General features: G+C 34.5%; 1 long non-coding RNA gene across 1 annotated transcript in view; it reads left to right on the forward strand.

Moving 5' to 3' along the window:
• The first annotated feature begins 1495 nt into the window (after window positions 1-1495).
• Window positions 1496-19081, forward strand: part of LOC140153664 (uncharacterized) — a 30598-nt gene continuing 13012 nt past the window's right edge. The window contains exon 1 of the long non-coding RNA XR_011859132.1: window positions 1496-2275. This is a non-coding gene — a long non-coding RNA (uncharacterized lncRNA). The remainder of the gene's footprint in view (window positions 2276-19081) is intronic.

Consider the following 19081-nt stretch of genomic DNA (forward strand, 5'->3'; position numbering starts at 1 on the left):
GTCAAACTTGATTTGATACATGACATGAGATCGGAGGACAGAGATAGACACACAGAGAGAGAAATACTTATATCCATTCAAGATGCATAAAACGATATACTTGTGACGATTCTCAAACGTTAACTCCTTCGTCTAAAAGGGTAATGCTTGTAGCAATTCGAAATTCACTCTTCTTTCCTCGGTGTCGTGTAACTATATACCATGAATAAAAAAATGCCATTCCAAAAAAGATTCTAGTGTAGTACCAATGGATCAAACATAAACAATTCATTTTTTTTTTTTTTTGTGTTTTCTGATTTTGGTTGGTAAATAAAAATATGCTGACGACAGGGTTGGGACCTCCCGACATCTACTGTAGATAGCACCTTATTATTAATTTTGTTGTAACCAGACACGTCGGTCCATTCCATATTAAATTTGTACACAGAGGACCGGAGCACAGTACAAAATGGCGTTCCCATCTATTACTCAGTCAGGTAATAAATATATATGCAAATGGCCTCCTCGTAGTGAAACCCTATCCCACGCAACAAAGTAGGAGCTACGACGGCCTGCTCCCTATCTTTCTACCTTTATTTTCGGTCAGAATCAGTCGAACCAAAGTCGGCATGGCTAAATATTTGAACATACCCTTAAGGAAACTATCCTATTTTACTACAAACATTGAAATTTCCTTTCCTGCGCAGAATTGATTTGCTTGTTGTTGTTGATGTTATGATTTTTTTGTTCAACTCACAAGTTTATTTTCACCCGATCGACTACATATGCCAGATAACTGTGAAATGTAAACAGAAAATATTGGGGTAGAAATATGACATTTCAGTGCCGGCGTATGTCACGCAGCGATAGTTGGGCTGTTATCACATCCACGGGGCAAACGTCTTGTTATGGTATGACGATATATGCCATCAAAAGTATAGGAGTTCATATAAAATATATAGAGATATTGCTTTACTATATTACAACACAGAATAAGGCAAGCCCTTTTGTGATAACATCGCAGGTCATAAAAAGTGTACCGTCCTATTTTCCTTACATGAATGTATGAGGTAAGATTTCAAACTTGAATGTGGAATCTTAATATTAGAAACTTGCGTCGTCTGCTTCGTAAAAACACTGCATTTTTATTATGTCACATACACCCTTTTAAAACACGTAGTCTGCTCAAAAAGTCATGAGTGCATTACTACTCTGCAATACTCAATTTTTCAATAGTAAAATACACCAAATGTCATTTTACAGCACATTTTGTTTTTACTTCTAGCTTTATGTAAGTGCATACAATCCATTTTGCATGAGGTTTCTGGTCATGCGATGGTCGCTGCCACCAAAAACCTTTACGCGCAGTGCGAGTGACATCCGTGATTAGGGTATTTACTTTGCATGCACAAAATATCAAGTTCGCGGAAACAGACGACGTTCGATTTTAACCAAAATAACTAAACTAGAATACTTAATGCAATGATGGAGAAGGGTTGCATTGATATTATCACTGGGTGGCTATATACACACACAGTGGAATAATGATGGGACTTTAACTCCTGTCAAGAGGAAACAATTTTTTTTATTTGGAAAAACAAGTTGAGTATCATTATTGTGACACCAGATTAATGTATATTAAGCATGGGAATGACACATGTGTTATAGAGCAGAGGTGTGGTATTGTTGACGTAAAAATCATCTTTAGTCTGAGTCTGAGTTTTAATAGTCTAGGAGGCCAAATGGAGGCCAAGACCCTGTCCTAGATTCCAGAGTACTCAAGTTCTGACATAGTTCACGACCCTTAAGCGATCACTGCGCTCCTCCGCCATGCCAGTCCGCTTAGCATTGGTCAAGAATATTATAGGACATTTCCTCACGAACATCTGACGCGCTTTCCGTCTCCAAGGGACGTGCGTGGCTGTAATTTTCTTTTTGATGTCTTGGCCTCTAGTGACTCGCGGCCATTTTTACCAAGAGGGGACATAGCAGACGTGGGATGGTTTCACTTGCGTATATAGTACTTCAGTTCTGGCCGAAATTTATTCTCGGTCACTCATTCTTTCTCAGATGAATGCTGGAGGCGGCATCAACATCTGCATCATTGGTAACCTTGGTGCAAGAACTTTGTTTAAGGAGGACAGATTGAAGCAATGTGCCGTAAGGAGCCAGGGAGCGTATGCAATCTTTTGGTGTTCTGTACATTCCAACGGGCCATTAAGTTTGGTTTTTATAGGAGGCACTGCATCCAAATGTCGAATCGGTTCAGTCACGATGTAGGTCACTTCGTCTAAAGGTAAGATGTGCGGTAACTAATGAGCATAGCACTTTTAATGTCAGTTTTCTGCTGACGCCCGTTCGCTTGGCTTCTGCAGAGCTGCATGGAGCTATGGAGCAGAACCCAAGCAACGAGCACAGCACATTTAAGTTAAAAACCCGTACCCAAGTTTAGCGATGATAAAATGTTGTTTGCTACTCATGAAAATCCTTCGAGGAGTATATGCATTGATAAGATGGTATAAAACGTGAAATGTATCATAAACAAATCTTATAGGTGAGTTAATCTCTCCTTTTTGGAATAATACTAGTCTTTTGAGACTCTCTATAAAACATGACGAATGATAAAAGTGAATACTGTGGCCTAGATTCATGTATTATTGACCTCCTTACACTCCGGGGACCACGTGCGTGCAAAAAGTTCACCAATAAAAAAAAATAACTACACATAAGAACATAAACAAGTAAATACTACATTATAATTTGTGGAGGTGATTGTGATATATGATGCCTTTCATGTCCTGCACTGGCATGGTATGTATCTTTGCATTTCCCAGCTTTAAATATCTTCGGTCATTTGAGGGTGACTGGTCGACCCCGGCCTGCATTTTTCACAGACACAAGAGTGACTGCATGGAGTCTATTAAACTCAAATCCCAAATCACATTTGTGTGACATTTGAGGGATTTCCTCTATATTATTATGATATCAAAACGTGTCGTGCTTATTGATGAACAACAGATGTGCCGGAGAGATTCCAAAATAAACATTTGCTTTAATTCAATGACGATAAAAAGACAATGAATATGTGTGCCAATTTAAACGAGTCATTAACAAATAGCGCTGATTTTATCTGTCAAAGTGTTTCTAGAAAATGTATCTGCGCTGACGCCCATTACTATTAGAAATGTATCTCTACTGACGCCCATTTATACTATTAATACTTCAGCTTTATATTGATATTTTATACAGTCCATTCCATGGGCGTATTATGTTCACTTTTCTAACAGCAGAAAATAACGTGGTAAACGCTAACGGTGGTTAAAGATAAATATTATAAAACATATAAATACGCACATTAGCAATAGCAATCACCCCAGCAAAAACAAACATGTCAAACGTATAAACAAATTTTAGTCAAAGCGTGTTTATCGGGTTATATAAAGGTCATGACACGTTTTATATATAATAGGCTACAACAACATTTTGAAAATATTGTCGAAATTGGAAAAATATCATGTTATTGTAAAATAACAAACATTTTATGATTTTGGCAACATTTTTGACACAGACCTTTAATAGAACTGGGGTTTATTTAGAATGTAAAAGAAAACCCTTTCAACTTTAAATCTTTCTTCTATTTTTGATATCGGTTAGCAAACACAGGTTGTGTTCTCTTGTGAAGACCTTTTGATGAAGACCTTTTCAAAAAAACTTCAATTTGCAGGACGTTTTCAAAAAATGTTTTTGAATGTTATTAATTCATTTATGCCCTTTAAATGTTTTGTGTTTGTTGGGACACTCGCATACTTCATTCATATGTCAGAATGGAGAACTTTGTAATGTTCTCGACAATGTTGAATTTAGACTGCTAGAACATAATTGTAGAATGAGCCAATCGTGATATTTCAGTTTAAAATAATTTCAAAAGTTGCCAAAACTTGTCAAAAATAAAACACTTAAATGTTAGTCGTGAAAACGTTTAAAAGCGATTTGTATCACGACACTTACAAAATGTTCATGTAAAATTATGTAGGACACTGTTTGGTAAACATCAGTTGCAACGTTTGAAAGTGTTCCTGAAACGTTTTATATAATTCAACATTAAACATGTTCTGGCAAATTAACTGTATGCGTCCATTTGAAAATGATGAGTCCCTTTCTTATTTTGAATTGATTTATCTATAATGATAATGAAATATATTTTTAAAAGCATTATTGTGCCACCATTGTTACCTGATTTACTTGATATGCAAAAAAATACATAACCCTCTACACGAGAGCCTGTGTAAAATTATAAACATAAAATCGTTAATCGTAATCATGGTTATTAGCAACTTGTATAAACCCCGTGAATATCTTTCGGTTATAGGATCATAGTACATCGTTTCATCATTAAGAATGTGAAAACTTAACGGTTTGCTTAAAATTTGAACATGGATCTAAAACAATTTGCTAAGCCTTTGAAACTATCCCAATTTTCGGTAATAGATAGTTGATCATTGGAAAAACACTATGATCTCCTGTAATTAAGGATATCATTAACAATATACAATCATGGACGTCCATAGCATATTTGAAAATAGATGTCTCCGTGTACTAAACATATCCCACTCCTTTGTGCCAGTTGCAAACGTTTGTGGCAATATAATAACAAATGTTCCTAAAACGTTTTATATGATCCAACATTTAATTAAAGGTTTTCTGGCGAACTATATGTGCCCATTTAAAAATGTTTGGGGTTTGCTGGATCGATTTATTCTATGCGATTCAATTGACAAGTTCATAACAAAGTCTTTGATGGTCCTTTTCTTTTCATGAATTGATTTGTTTAAAATGGAATATGTTTTAGATTGTTTTAAGCATTATTGTTCGATTTGTTCCACCGTTGTTATACTTTTATACCCAAGAATTATATTACCTTCTTCATGAGAGCATGTGTAATAATAATAAACATAAAATCGTTAATCGTCATTGGCAAATTGTCCAAACCCCGTGTTATTTAGGATGTGCCTTTTTCACTTTAAGAATATGAAATCAAACAATATTTTGAAAAACAATTTGCTAGACCTTTGAAACTATCACTATTATTTTGGATAATAAAAAACACTATGATCTCCTTTCATTAAATGATAACATTAACCATATGCAATCATAACGTCCATAGGATATTTGAAAATAGATGTCTCCGTGTACATAATTATCCCACCTGAAAGGTATCTAATGATTCCCTTTCTTTGTTTATAATGGAATATATTTTAGATGTTTAAAAGCATTATTGTGCCACTTTTTTTTCTTTTTATTACCTTTAAACGAGAGCTTATGTAAGATAATTAACATAAAATCGTTAATCGTCATTGACAAATTGTGCAAACCCTCTGGTATATTTTGGGTAAGAGTTACCGTTTACTTTCCACTTTCAAATGTGAAATCAAACAAACTTGCTAAACATTTGAACATGCATCTAAAACAATTTGCTAAGCCTTTGAAACTATCACTATTTTCGGTAATAGATAGTTGATCACTGGAAAAACACTATGATCTCCTGTCATTAATGATATCATTAACAATATACAATCATGGACGTCCTTAGGATGTTTGAAAATAGATGTCACCGTGTACTTATATATATCCCCACCCGAAAGGCTTTATATAAGCGTTTCTTGTGGTCGAGGACCGTTGAATTGGCCGACGAGGAATGTAAATATTATCTTAACCAGTAGGAGTCCTTACAAGGAAAAAAAATGAGCAAGTTGTATTTTTCTAAGCCACAAGTTCTGCTCAAAATATAGAAGGAAGATAAGCATACTTCTAGCAAATTTGCCTAAGCAAAATGAGGAAAACAAACTACTGAGATGCTTTTCATAACACAAGCTCCGACCGTGGCCCTGAAGATTCTATACAAACGGGAAATAAGATCAACACGAGGATGTATTCGGCTCATATTAACCTGAATTTAACGGTTTAACATGTCCTAATCACCCTATAGCGATTTATATCAAACACATTATAGCTACTCCTAATATTATTCGCATAATGTGTCAGTAATATCATACATTTTACCTTTACAGTATAAAAATTCATTCCTGATGACATCATGCTATGAAACACGACTTCCTATTGGCTAGCTTGAGATGATATCATACATGTTGTCATGGTTATGTGTGTTTTCTTCTTTTTTTGTAATTTTTGGCCCCTATTCGTTAAGCTTCCTACTGGGTTCAATGTCGTCTGCATAACAATCTGAAATGGAATTTTGCTATCTGTTTTCTAACCAAATGCGTTATTTGTTTTAGATGTCAAGCGTAATGATTGGCTAATACATGTATTAATATAAATCAGATACTGTAATTCTCAAATAGTGCAAATTGCTTTGTGAAATTTTAATCAAGGTGTCATTAGCTCAATCAATATTAACACCTTTTGCAGTTAATACTACTGATTTATTTATACGATACTTCGAGATATTGTAAATCCAAATATAGGACAGTTTAACCCGTCTTAACATAGAGATAACAGTAGTGTTGCCTAAACCGCGCCGCGAGTTATATTCAACTGATGTGTCTTCAAAACGTTAGATACGCGTTATATCGCCTTAAAATAGTGACATATTTCAAGTTGTTTGCACTCGCCGACTCTTGTGAAATCACCTTGTCAGAATCGACCGTTTAACTAATTTGCGACAGTACATTTATCATATCCTTATGTATTTTGTCTATGACCTAAAGGAAGTGTTTTCGGATGTATTTGTAGCCTATATTATGCTTATATAATTGTGGGTGAAATCCAAATTGGTTCCTGTCATTTTTGGCGCGCAAGTTAGTACTTGTTTGGTACAGCTGTATGTTGAACACGTGTTGTAAGTGAACCCATAAAGCTTATTTCAATAGGAATTTCAAATGTGTTTTTCATAGTTCTTTAACGCTGGATGTGAATGTCTGCGTTTCGCAGCGAAATAGTGCGGTTGTGGTGGTTTGCACAATCAAATATGGAATACTTTGCCACCACTTGCATGATTTATGGTAAAAGCAGAATGATTTGTTAGAACATTTTTAAATCCATGAATACAATTGGAGAACCCGTGTACGCGTGAAGCATTACTAGAGGCATGAAAACTTGCTAAAGGTTTGTTTCGAAACGAGAGAAGTGTTTTATTCGTGACTCATCTAAGGCTATGTTATGCTCACACCGTACAGCCACCGGGAGTAACACACGTCAAATCGATGCGCTTTGCCCGGGCCTCCTTCACTCGTTGATTACCGCGACACTGTCCGTCCAAAAGCCACGTGCCTCAACGCGGTGTTTTCACCAGTTTTCACACTAACGATCTCTAAGCTTTCTACACCTGCGGAGATAAGGCAGTTTTCTCGGCCGAAAATCTTTATTGTATTGAAACATTTAACAAACTCTATTTCTTAAGACTCATCTTAGAGAGAAGAAAAATAGAGGGGCGAAGATCGACCAAAAGCTCTCTCACGTCTGCTGCCGACACTTGCTACTGTCTGGGTTGCTGAACCATACTATCGCAGCACCTCAACAATCGTTTTTTTCTCCCTAGTCAAAAACATTGTTTTGCTCGTTCGATGGTTATCACCTGCAAGCAAAATGGCCTCAGCAAATATCCTATTTTGTGCCATGAAAATGAACACACGTGCATGGTAGCCCCTTTATACATTTGTATTCTATAGAAGAATCCTAACGAAAACAGCATCTTTTCAAAAGGAGATGACATCAAGTAGAAGCTTTACATCACTTTGATGAGGTCCGAACGTTTCACACAGTATATAGACATAACACCTGCATTCGAAAAGAAAGAGTTGCAATAAGTGGAATCAACATCACGGCAGACAAAAACTTCTCCTCATCACCCAAACTCCGTATATCTCAATAGTAGAAAGCTGGTAAAAAAAGCAAACGATAGGAGGAATATGGAAAGTAGTATCTTCGTTACAGGCAATTGACTTAGTAATGAACATTTTAGATGGATAGTGGTGACTGTCATTATAAAATTAAGTCAAATGTTATGCTATTATTCATGATTTACCTCCATAAGCGCTTGTAGCTACTTAATGCTCTCCATAGGGCTGCAAATAAGAGATTTTCTTTCATATCCGGGCCATGCAATCTTCAGCTGACCCGAAATTGATCCGAGGTTATCCCATTCCCAGTATCGGACTTGACACCGCCATTAGAAACCTTGAGTAAATAAACGAGGATATCCCTCGCTCGGTGATGAAATGAATAGACACTACTTTCATTATTTCTTTAAAAAAAATAGGTTCAGTAATAATTAAAATGAACATTTATTTACTATGTTTACATTATTTTTGTTCTTTATGGTTTATGAGCTATAGTTAAAGCATTTAAATTAACATTCAAAATAAATGTCTTTTAATGCCATTTTAAGTTTAGGTTTCATGCCGATGTTTTAAATAACCAATTCATTTCAACATATTTTTAATTTCTAATGCACTTCAAATTTACATTGCATATAATTCATGCATGAAGTCCATATGAAAGCCCATTTCCTAGGTTTTATGTTTCTTGGAAAAATCAGTAAAAGAGGCACATGGTTCAATCTGATATACATGTATTCAAAATTGTTATTTACAATAATGAGCTTTTCAAGTAGATTCAGTAGTAAATCATTTCTAAAATATATTACCCTTTTAAATAATATTCAAAATAATTTCGCTAAATATCTGAAACTCGTTCAAAATTACGCGTTTCCGCAACCCGACTTGTTTCAGCACAAAAGATTGACAGTGTGTGATCATGATGACTGCAGTTTGAATTGATTTTGTGGAATGTTGAAAGACGCCCTCAAATTCCCATAGCTTCCATATTTTGAGCACCGATTGTTCTAATCATGTTAATTCTATAATTTAATTCCACAAATTCCATAACATCATTACTAACATCGTCTTCAAATTTGTATCAAATTACAATTCTTACGGCTTTGATACTTTGTTTACATTCATTGAAACTGCAGGTTGCTAATCAAGGAGTTGACATGACTTTCGCCTTTATTTTGGTAAGGAAACGGAGATCTGTGATTAGCTGATCGAAAACCTTGATTTGATCCGTCTTAAATACATAACATTGGACACATGATCTGACTTGATGTTTTGATATGAAGTCTGATACCACCTAAACTAGCATCTTCATCCTGATAGCATCTCAACAAAGATCACACTGACCAATGACAAACCAATGACCACCCTTACTGTAATCTGGCCAATAATCGCCACATACAGTGATATATCGATAAAAAACAAAGTGACGAACAAACAAGTCAAGACATAGAAGGACGAACGAAAGAATGGGGTCCGGATAGGGTGTCCATACAACCTGGCAATCAAAACAATGGTCGAAATCAACACCTGATGATTTTGACATTTGAAGGATTTTGGTAATGCTAAATGATTTTCATTTAAAATTAGTTAATAAGAATGATTTAGTAGTGCCCTGGATTATTATGGTCAATGAAGGCATCTCTTGAAGTTTAAGCACGTTTCTACCTTGCAAGTAAATGTACGAGGTTATCTGACGGGCTAGATGGTGTATTTTTATGTTAATTTGAACTTTAATAAAGGTTTAATTTTTTTAACTTCAAAGAAAGCATTAATGTAATTATATAAATGAACGACGTTTTCAACCATCTACTTTGTAAAGTTCATGTTATAAAGCGTTTTACCCTGTGAATCTTGAAAGTCACTTTCGCATGTTGTGTTTTGCACCAGCCTTCTTGAAGGAGGCAATTTATTGCTTGCCAAGATTTATTTCTGAAGGTGTGAACTTCATTGTCTGCGGCATAAGATTTTTTTTTTCGTATATTACACGAAAAAAAATCTTTCTAGTGCTTATTGACAATTTGTTGAAACAATTTAATATGTTTGATGTAAGTAACATTTTTCATAATCTTCCGGATTACTCAACTGTTCATATTCGAACGTTATAGCAGTTTGTTTGGGATTTAAAACTATAACTTATTTTCGGTGGTAGATAGTTTATCATTGGGAAAAACACAATGATCTCCTGTCATTAATGATATCATGAACAATATGCAATCATGGACGTCCTAAGGATGTTTGAACATAGATGTCAACGTGTACTTATATATATCCCCACCCGAAAGGCTTTATATAAGCGTTTCTTGTGATCGAGAACCGTTGAATCGGCTAACAAGGGGTGTAAACATTTCTTAACCACTTAGATTTCTTTCAAGGGAAAAAAAATGAGCAAGTTATATGTTTATAAAGCCACAAGTTCAGGCTCAACATATAAGCGACAATTAATATTGCTGCGGCCTGAGACTTATTTCGTATCTTATTCTTATACGAAACAATACTATATTACAATTAGTGTTATATTGTTGTTGACATAAATCTACATATATATTTGATTTATATGCAACCAGTTTTTGGAATTTTAACACCTCTTTCTGTATCTAATGTTTCTCAAACACTTTTAAAGTCTTTGAGAAACATTATTGATATTAGTTATTATCAATCCATTAACAATTTTAAGTCTTCCAAATGTTTTTACCTTCATGGATAAACAACATCCACTGACTTTAACAGTATAATTATCATCTGATTTCCAAAAAACTGAACAGAGACTGGTCCTTCTTCACCTCAGCGAACGATGACACATGATAAATGCAAATGACTGTCGCTCGGTCATCACCATGGTGAAGTGAGAATTTTCCCATTTATGTAACCCTCTAATCTGATAATTTGAGTGAAACCAAATGAAATCTGCCGTGCCGTGAAGTATAGGGTTACACACACTTTCTATAGTGAAATGTTTAAATACCACACTCACCTTCTGCAGGAATAAGTTGAAACTGTTCATCACTTTGTCTACAATGGAATCTAGCACTAGCAGTATATAGTATTTGCAAAATGTAAAGATTCAATATACTAGTACTATACTGCATTAAGTAATTTTAAGACCGCATACAGTATGTATAGCACTGCCTATAAAGTTATAGTCGTTCTCAAAAATACTTTTAATTAATTTCCGTTATTTATGTATTCATTACCATATTATTCCTCTTCTTAATCTGTATTCATAAAATTTTGTCCAGTTTTTTATTTCACCTAGGCCCTATATCTTTGTGTACTACGTAGAAAATATATGCTACATTATATATTATTATTTTATAATATATACAATATCATATCATATTTTTATGTAATATATAAACATATATATAAATGCACACAATTATGGCAATCAAGCTAGTTTAAATTAACAAAGTCGCCATTCAAAACTTCATTAAAATATCTTTTTTTTTACAAATGTCAAGTATTTTCTGTACCGTTATGACACAATGCGGATTATTATTTTTATCTACAATTATTGATTAAGCCAGCTTGTTGAAACCCCGTATGCAAGCGCAAGTCTCTGACTATACTAGAGTTCAGAGGGCTGGACGACCCGTCATGAGAATATTCCTATATTTAACAATTTGTATGCACAGGCTCAAAATTTATTTCCCGCCCTTTTTACATGGTTCTTATATTGAAAATTCGTTTGACATACTACAATGGCGTAAACTAACGCATTGTTTGTGTTTTCTCTAGCTGGCACTTTAGTATATTAATTTTACTAATCATCTTTGTACTTACATTGACTGATTTCAATATTTTTATATCCATAATGATTTCCTACCAAATTTAACGTTCCGTTGAGGACTTTCTCAATTGTTTTCCGCGTGTGATGTGTTAACATGGAATATTGCAAAATTATGTATGCAGAAAGATCGCGCGTACGTCCGGTAGTTTGGTAGGATTGTATTACCTGGACAGTTTGACAAAAGAAATTTCACTTTTCTCTCCTTTATGTTATGTTTGAAAATTTCACGTCCATTACATGTTTCATTGTATGTTGACTCTGAAGTGCCATAAAATTGAAAGTGCCACGTAGCTTTTAAACCAATACAGCTATATGATACTACATGTAACGATGTAACTTTTTATTTTAGAAAAAATTTGATGATCTGCAATATCTTTTCAATGTGTGTAGTTTTAATTGCGACATTGCAGATAGTGTTGTCAAAAAAACAAAAAAACTGCAACCACCACAATGCGATACCACTTTGAATAATACAATATCCCAATAATTAAACATAATGATGATGATGATATTAATGGTAATTAATTATTAAGCATGAAATATAAATGTGCAACTTTCAAGACACTTGTTTAATCTTTTTAAACCCGCAAAACCCGTTTGTACAATCTTTGACCTTGAGCGTAAGGCGATATAAACATTGGAATCGGATGCTAAAGTAACTTACCTACTCTATATCCAACTACATTTAGTTTATCTAAAATCCAATGGGGTAAATTTTAACAGTTTTATGTTATTCCATACTATAGCACGAATAGAGTATTATAGATATAGGAAAAGAATAGAAGAAAAGAAGTTTTTTTGAATGTGTTTTTGTTCTGGTTGGACGTGTGTAAGTAGGGGTGCTACCATTGTGCTTTTATGGAGACTGGAGAGATATGCGAATTGGTCCTTTAAAGGTGCGGTTAAAACTGGCTTCCAATCTTCCATAAAATATGGAGGATTTTTAGGTATTTTTGTTCGTAGTTTTTAAGGCCCAAATGTACCAAGCTCCACAACATTCAAGAAAATTTGTTTGTTTAAAGTTTCTTTTCTTTTTTATTGTCATTTTATTGACGACGTACCTTATAGTATGATGATAGGATATTTCTGGATCTAGTGTACGCCTAAGGTAATGATAATCAAATTATCACCATTGTATTCATGAGCCTAATAGCACGTAATGATGAGGGTTCAAACAGGGGTCTGTATCAACTGTTCTTCAACACCCTACCCTCTTGACCGTTCTTCAACACCCTACCCTCGACCGACCTACTTATAGCAGGTTCCTTCCGTACAAACATGTCGTTAGTCAATGACAAACCAACAAGAACCAATAGATGATAATTGTTTCCGCCTACAATCCATCAATCATGGACTCATCACCTATCTGAAGGTGTCGATAAATGCTATCAACCTTGACTTGACATGTCTGAAACTCTTTAATTGCTTTGACTTGTGACTCGTGAACTTGAAAGCATTCTACTAATGTCCTATGTAACAACATGGAACATCAATGACAAGTGGAAGTTTTGAATTTGAATGTGCTTAACACCGACCTAACAGTGAACTATTATGCAGGCCCGTACGCAGGGGGGGGGGGGGGGGCGGGGGTGCGACCCCCCCTCCCCAAATTTGCAAGAGTATACAAAAAGCCCCAAAATTTAAGAATTTGCGAGCGTAGCGAGCAAAAAAAATCATTTTTTACGGTTTTTGGTCAAAAAGGTCCAAATTTTTGGGGAAAAGTCCACTTTTACAAAATCGCCCCCCCTTTGGAAAAAAAGTCCACTTTTTCAAAATAAACAAAAAAAAAAAAATCCTGCGTACGGGCCTGCTATTATGTAACCCATCATTAGTGCAGAAGTGTCTAATAACAGTTATTGTCTCGTAACATAATAACATCCATATTACCAGGCACACAATTTTCACGTGCTTGAATATTTTTGTCCGCCTACGTTGTGTTTTACATTCGTAATGTATATAGGCACAATATACGTATATAATGTATCACAATGTACCATAATGTACCATAAATGTACCATAAATGTACCACAATGTACCACAATGTACCATAATGTACCACAATGTACCATAATGTACCATAATGTACCACAAAGTACCATAATGTACCACAATGTACCACAATGTACCACAATGTACCATAATGTACCACAATGTACCATAATGTATCCATGTATTATAATGTGCCACAGTGTATCGTTATGTACCACAATGCACCATATACCATGATATATTAATAAACCCCCGTGTTATCAATCACCCGACCCTTAACTCGGGCCCTTAACGGTTCGAACCCTGTTACACTAAAACGCTAAAGAAAGTGACCAAATGCTTCTATGTAATTGTAGGACCATCCTATGGGCTCATTAAACAATAAATGATTGACAACCCTACTGACTACCCAAGGGTAGGATATGCTATTAAAGCCAACAGGTTGGGGTGGGTGTCTACTCTTGTATCAATCCTTTGCTGTCCCGAATTACGGGACAAATCGTTTTTGACCGCATAGTCGGGTGATTTTTTTTTCAATCTGCTAGCAATTAAAGTTTTCAATTAAATTTTCAGTAGAAAAGATTGATTTTCAATCTTTTGCCGTCCAGAATTAGGGATAAATCCTTTCCAGTTGAAAAAAAGATTGAAAATAATCACTCTAAAAAACCGTTTGAAATCTCATTCAAAACATATGCAACACATACCACTTGGCATTACATAAGGAGTAACGCATGATTGGATAGTACATTCAGTCTACAAAGAGTTAGAGTCAAAGCGAAAAACATTTCAATCTATTTTTTAATCTATTTAGATTGTTAGATTAATTCCTATCATCAATCGTTAAAAGATTAAAATAAATTTGATTTCAATCGGCCAATTTATGAGAGTACTTTTGAAAATCTAAGGGGAAGTTGGGGGGTTTGGTAAGACGAGGGTTAATATGTTCCTATAATGTTTTATAATGAGTGGTACTAAATTTAGTAAGTGTTAAAAATGTGAAATAAACTTCATGACATACTTCAGCTCGGTTAGATCATAGGTCTACTAAAGTGGTTAGAGTATTCTTTTTAAGTAAGCTAAAATGATCCTGCAATCCCGTAAAAATATTGCACCCCTGTTTACACAATATGAAAAGTGTTTGAAGTTCCCAAGTATGTGGTGGGAATGGTTCGTTGGAAACGGGAAATCGCGAGATGTTACATGTACTTCCATTATATATCGCCTAGTAATCCTGTGACGTCACTGAACGAGCTGGAAAGTGTTAAAACAGATGTTGCTGCTTTGTCTACTAACGTCACAAGACACTATATAAATGAAATGCATCAAATTTCAATATTATGAAGATGATCCTCTAGCCACCGTACTGAGTTTCAGTGTACGTTCCTACGTAGTAGATAAAGGGTGAGAAACAGACCATTACCATAGATAATCGGTGTCTTGTTGACGGTATGGTGAGCATGTTAGTCGCTCGGAAGGCGAGACCCCGAAGGGGTCGAGCCTTCCGAGCGACTAACATGCGAACCATACCTCAACAAGACACCGATTATCTATGGTAATGGTCTGTTTTGAACCGTTTATCTTACATATACGGTGAGCCAAAATAAACGAATTTGTTGTTATGGTTTATTCATTTTCCAAGAGACAAATTGGAAAAGCTGATATGATTATCTTGTGTAAGTTTAGGGTTTTCCTAAAATAAAAACACACCGAGACAGTGTAATATTCTTTCCATGTGTCCTGCGTTCGAGTCTATTAATCAAATCAATACAGCATTGATTTCAATCTATTTAACGGAAGATTCTATTCAATTCATTTGTGGTCCTATCCCACTCGATAGCCTTATTAATTCTTTATACATATTCGTAATATTGATAATGAATATGTAAATAGTTCAAAGGTCAAATTGCCAAAGTGGGTGTGTTTTACATAGACATGACGGTTACTCATTTAACACCATAGAATATATATTTATCTTGAATATACTTATAGAACAAATGTCTTGAACCTAATCAATGCATTTTCCTGGGTACCCTCCTCGACCTATTTTGGTTGGGGTTAGGCCGCGGATTGTTGTAGTTTTTCTACATCTAGTCTTGTGGCCTGTAATGTACTGCATTTTAGGTGCAAAATATCCTTGGTTGAACTTAATTTGTAAGACCTCATGGCTCTTGTTTTGTTACCTACTTTGTCGGAATCTACGTTAGTTGGGAGAGGGGGGGGGACAAAGGTAGATTGACACCCTCGTCCTAATTATACAGGCTTTAAGAGACATAATACAAACTAATTTGCATTATTAGAGCCCTCTCTAGTTTGATCACTTCATAATTAACTTTGATGCATTTTAAGTTTGTTGATATGTCCAGAAAGTCAAATAATGTGGCCAGTGTTTCTAAATATGAACATGTACTTCTCTTGTTCAATTTATTGACCTGACCAAGATTATCTTGACCTGACCAAGATTATCTTGACCTGACCAAGATTATCTTGACCTGACCAAGATTATCTTGACCTGACCAGATTATCTTGACCTGTCCAGATTATCTTGATCTGTCCACATTACTTCATATAATCGACAGTTGACCAGACTTTGAACAAAAGAAATACAATAGATAATGGAACAAAAGAAGAGGGCTAGACGTATATAGAGAGATAACTGCTTAAAGGCTTCACATGTACTGTAAAGAATACAGATTGCGCTGTATAACATGGCTTATGCTCATTATCCTGATCATCAATCCTCTAAAAACCATACATGGACAGCGTATGTCTGTGTACGAATGAAGTGAAATAATAAATTAAAATCAAATTGAACAACATATTGAGTTAAATATATTGTTTATTTGTAGTGAAATTATTTTATTATGCGTCAGTTGGTAACTTCATTTTGCAATAAAAGCATTATTTTACATGTTTTATGTGCACACCTGCCACCTGCACTTCAAATTTAAACAGGAGTTAATGAGGTAACCAAAATATCTTCAAAAAGTTCTTCAGGCAGTAGCAGAATGTTGTTATTTTAAAATTAAATCTAATAATGGAACTAAAATTTTGCAACTCACTTTGCTACGTTGCGTCCGAAACCACTGGACTTCATCAGATATCTGATTGATGAAGTCCAATGGTTTCGGACGCAACGTAGCAAAGCGAGTTGGAAAATTTTAGTTTTAGATTTTACAATATAATGTTGAATTTTAAACTACTGGATGAATAATCATAATGTTGATGAAAGAACTTTGGTAGATTATTACGCCCAAGCAAATTGTTCTATTCGGCAATTTACTTTAGGGTTATCAATGTTAAATATTATTGATTAATGTATTTATTGGTCCAGTTATGTCTAGTTATCGCAATAAGGATAAATACCTATAAGCAGCCATTTCTCAAGTGAAGAGCCACATAATTGTGTTAACCATATTTGTCCAATTGACTTCAAACAAGTCGTTAAACTATGTAAATAAGAACATGTTTTTGACACATTTATACATTGCTGCACTTGAATTATTACTAACAACTTGAGCTGTGTTTGAAATATGTTGTTTGACAAAAGATATAAACACAATAAATAAGAAATGTACTTAACGAATCATAAATAACATGATCTTCTTTAAATTACAAAAGGATTGATGTAATTGTCTAGAACAATGTACACTACGATGATCAGGAAGCATATAAATTTCTGGTTGTCGTAATGTCTCTTTTAATATATGTGACCGTACACCACGAATGAGCCGTAAATTCCGCACCGGTCAATTGTGTTTTATTTCGTATTTAGAAAATATATATCATAAGCTTTAATGGTATATCATTTGACGGGGTTATGATTCGTTGAACTTTGCTCCTTCAACAAAGTGGTATATTTTTTTCGGTTCTACATGTGTCTCTTTTCCCACAGTGCTGGTAAATATCAAACAGTCATAATTGGCGGTCATTTCAAATTATCCCCAAGTCAACGAGGTTCAGGAATGTGCTCTCATTGTTAATTGTTGGTTATACATACCTAGACAAAATACAATGCTTTGTAACCCACCACTTGAACAGGATTTAGCCAAAGCAAACAAAGACTAGAGATATTTAAGAATAAGGTAGAGGCTTATTATCCTCTTCAACAATAGGATTATTGATTGGTGTTTGACTAGCGCTATCAAAATGAGATACATGTAGCACTAACTTGAGGTACATATGCATACGACCTTCATGCACATTTTACACTGTAACTCAGAATACAATTTAGGACATTCGTGGTGTACGGTCACATATTATCTCTATAAGATAATTATGGATAATGTTATGTGTGCAACTACCAACTGCACTTCAATTTTTTTTAAAGAGTTTATGGGGTAACCAAAATAACTTCTTCAGGAATGATAATGTCGATGAAGAAATTGTGGTAAATTGTTACGTCTAAGCAAATTGTCCCATTCGGCAATATTCACTTCTGTGTTATCAAGGTTAAATTAACATTTCTGATTAATGCCTTTTTTGGTACTGGTCCAGCAATTAATTGCCATTCAACACAAAAATAATTGAGACTAATCTCAATATTTCGACGTGAAGACCTGTTTTGGGGCCAATTATCTCATTAATCGTACTATAAAAGATAACTGATCGCTTATAATAAAGTAACTGACAACTTTCTCATGACGAACATTAAAATGACTATTATATTTTCGGTGTCGCTAATATCTTTTTAAAAATATTATCTCTTTAAGAGCATTATGTTATGTGCGCAACTACCAACTTCACATTTTTATAAAGAGTTACACGAGGTGCTCCAAATAATTGTGGTAAATTGTTACGTTCAGGGAAATCGTTCCATTTTGGCAATATTTATCTCTGTGTTATCATAAAATTAACTTTATTGATTAATACCTTTATTGGTCCAGCAATTAATTGACATTCAATACAAAAATAATTGAGACTAACCTGGATATTTTGACGTGAAGACCTGCATTGTTTCAGTTATCTCTATTCATCGCAATAAGGATAACTTATATATAAGGATCGCTTATAATAAAGTAACTAGCCACTTTCACATGGCGAACATTGAAACGAGCCACATAATGTTATTAACCATATTGTCCAATTGACTTCAAACAAGTCGTTAAACTATGTAAATAAGTACATATTTTTGACATATTTATACATTGCTTCACTTGAATTATTACTAACAACTTGAGTTGTGTTTAAAATATGTTGTTTGACAAAAGATATAAACATAATAAATAAGAAATGTACTTAAACGAATCGTAAATAACACGATCTTCTTTACATTACAGACGGACAATGCAGACTATGACCAGCAAGCACATAAATTTCTGGTTGTCTCTAATATCTCTTTAATATATTATCTGTAAGTACGAAGGTTAGGGTACATTATTTATAACATAAGATATATATATATATATATCTGTATATATATCGCATCAATTTTGCTTAAGTTGATCACATATTTAATTCTTTATTTTCATTGGTA

The sequence above is a fragment of the Amphiura filiformis genome, chromosome 5 (genome assembly GCF_039555335.1).
Source record: "Amphiura filiformis chromosome 5, Afil_fr2py, whole genome shotgun sequence".
Lineage (NCBI taxonomy): Eukaryota > Metazoa > Echinodermata > Ophiuroidea > Amphilepidida > Amphiuridae > Amphiura > Amphiura filiformis.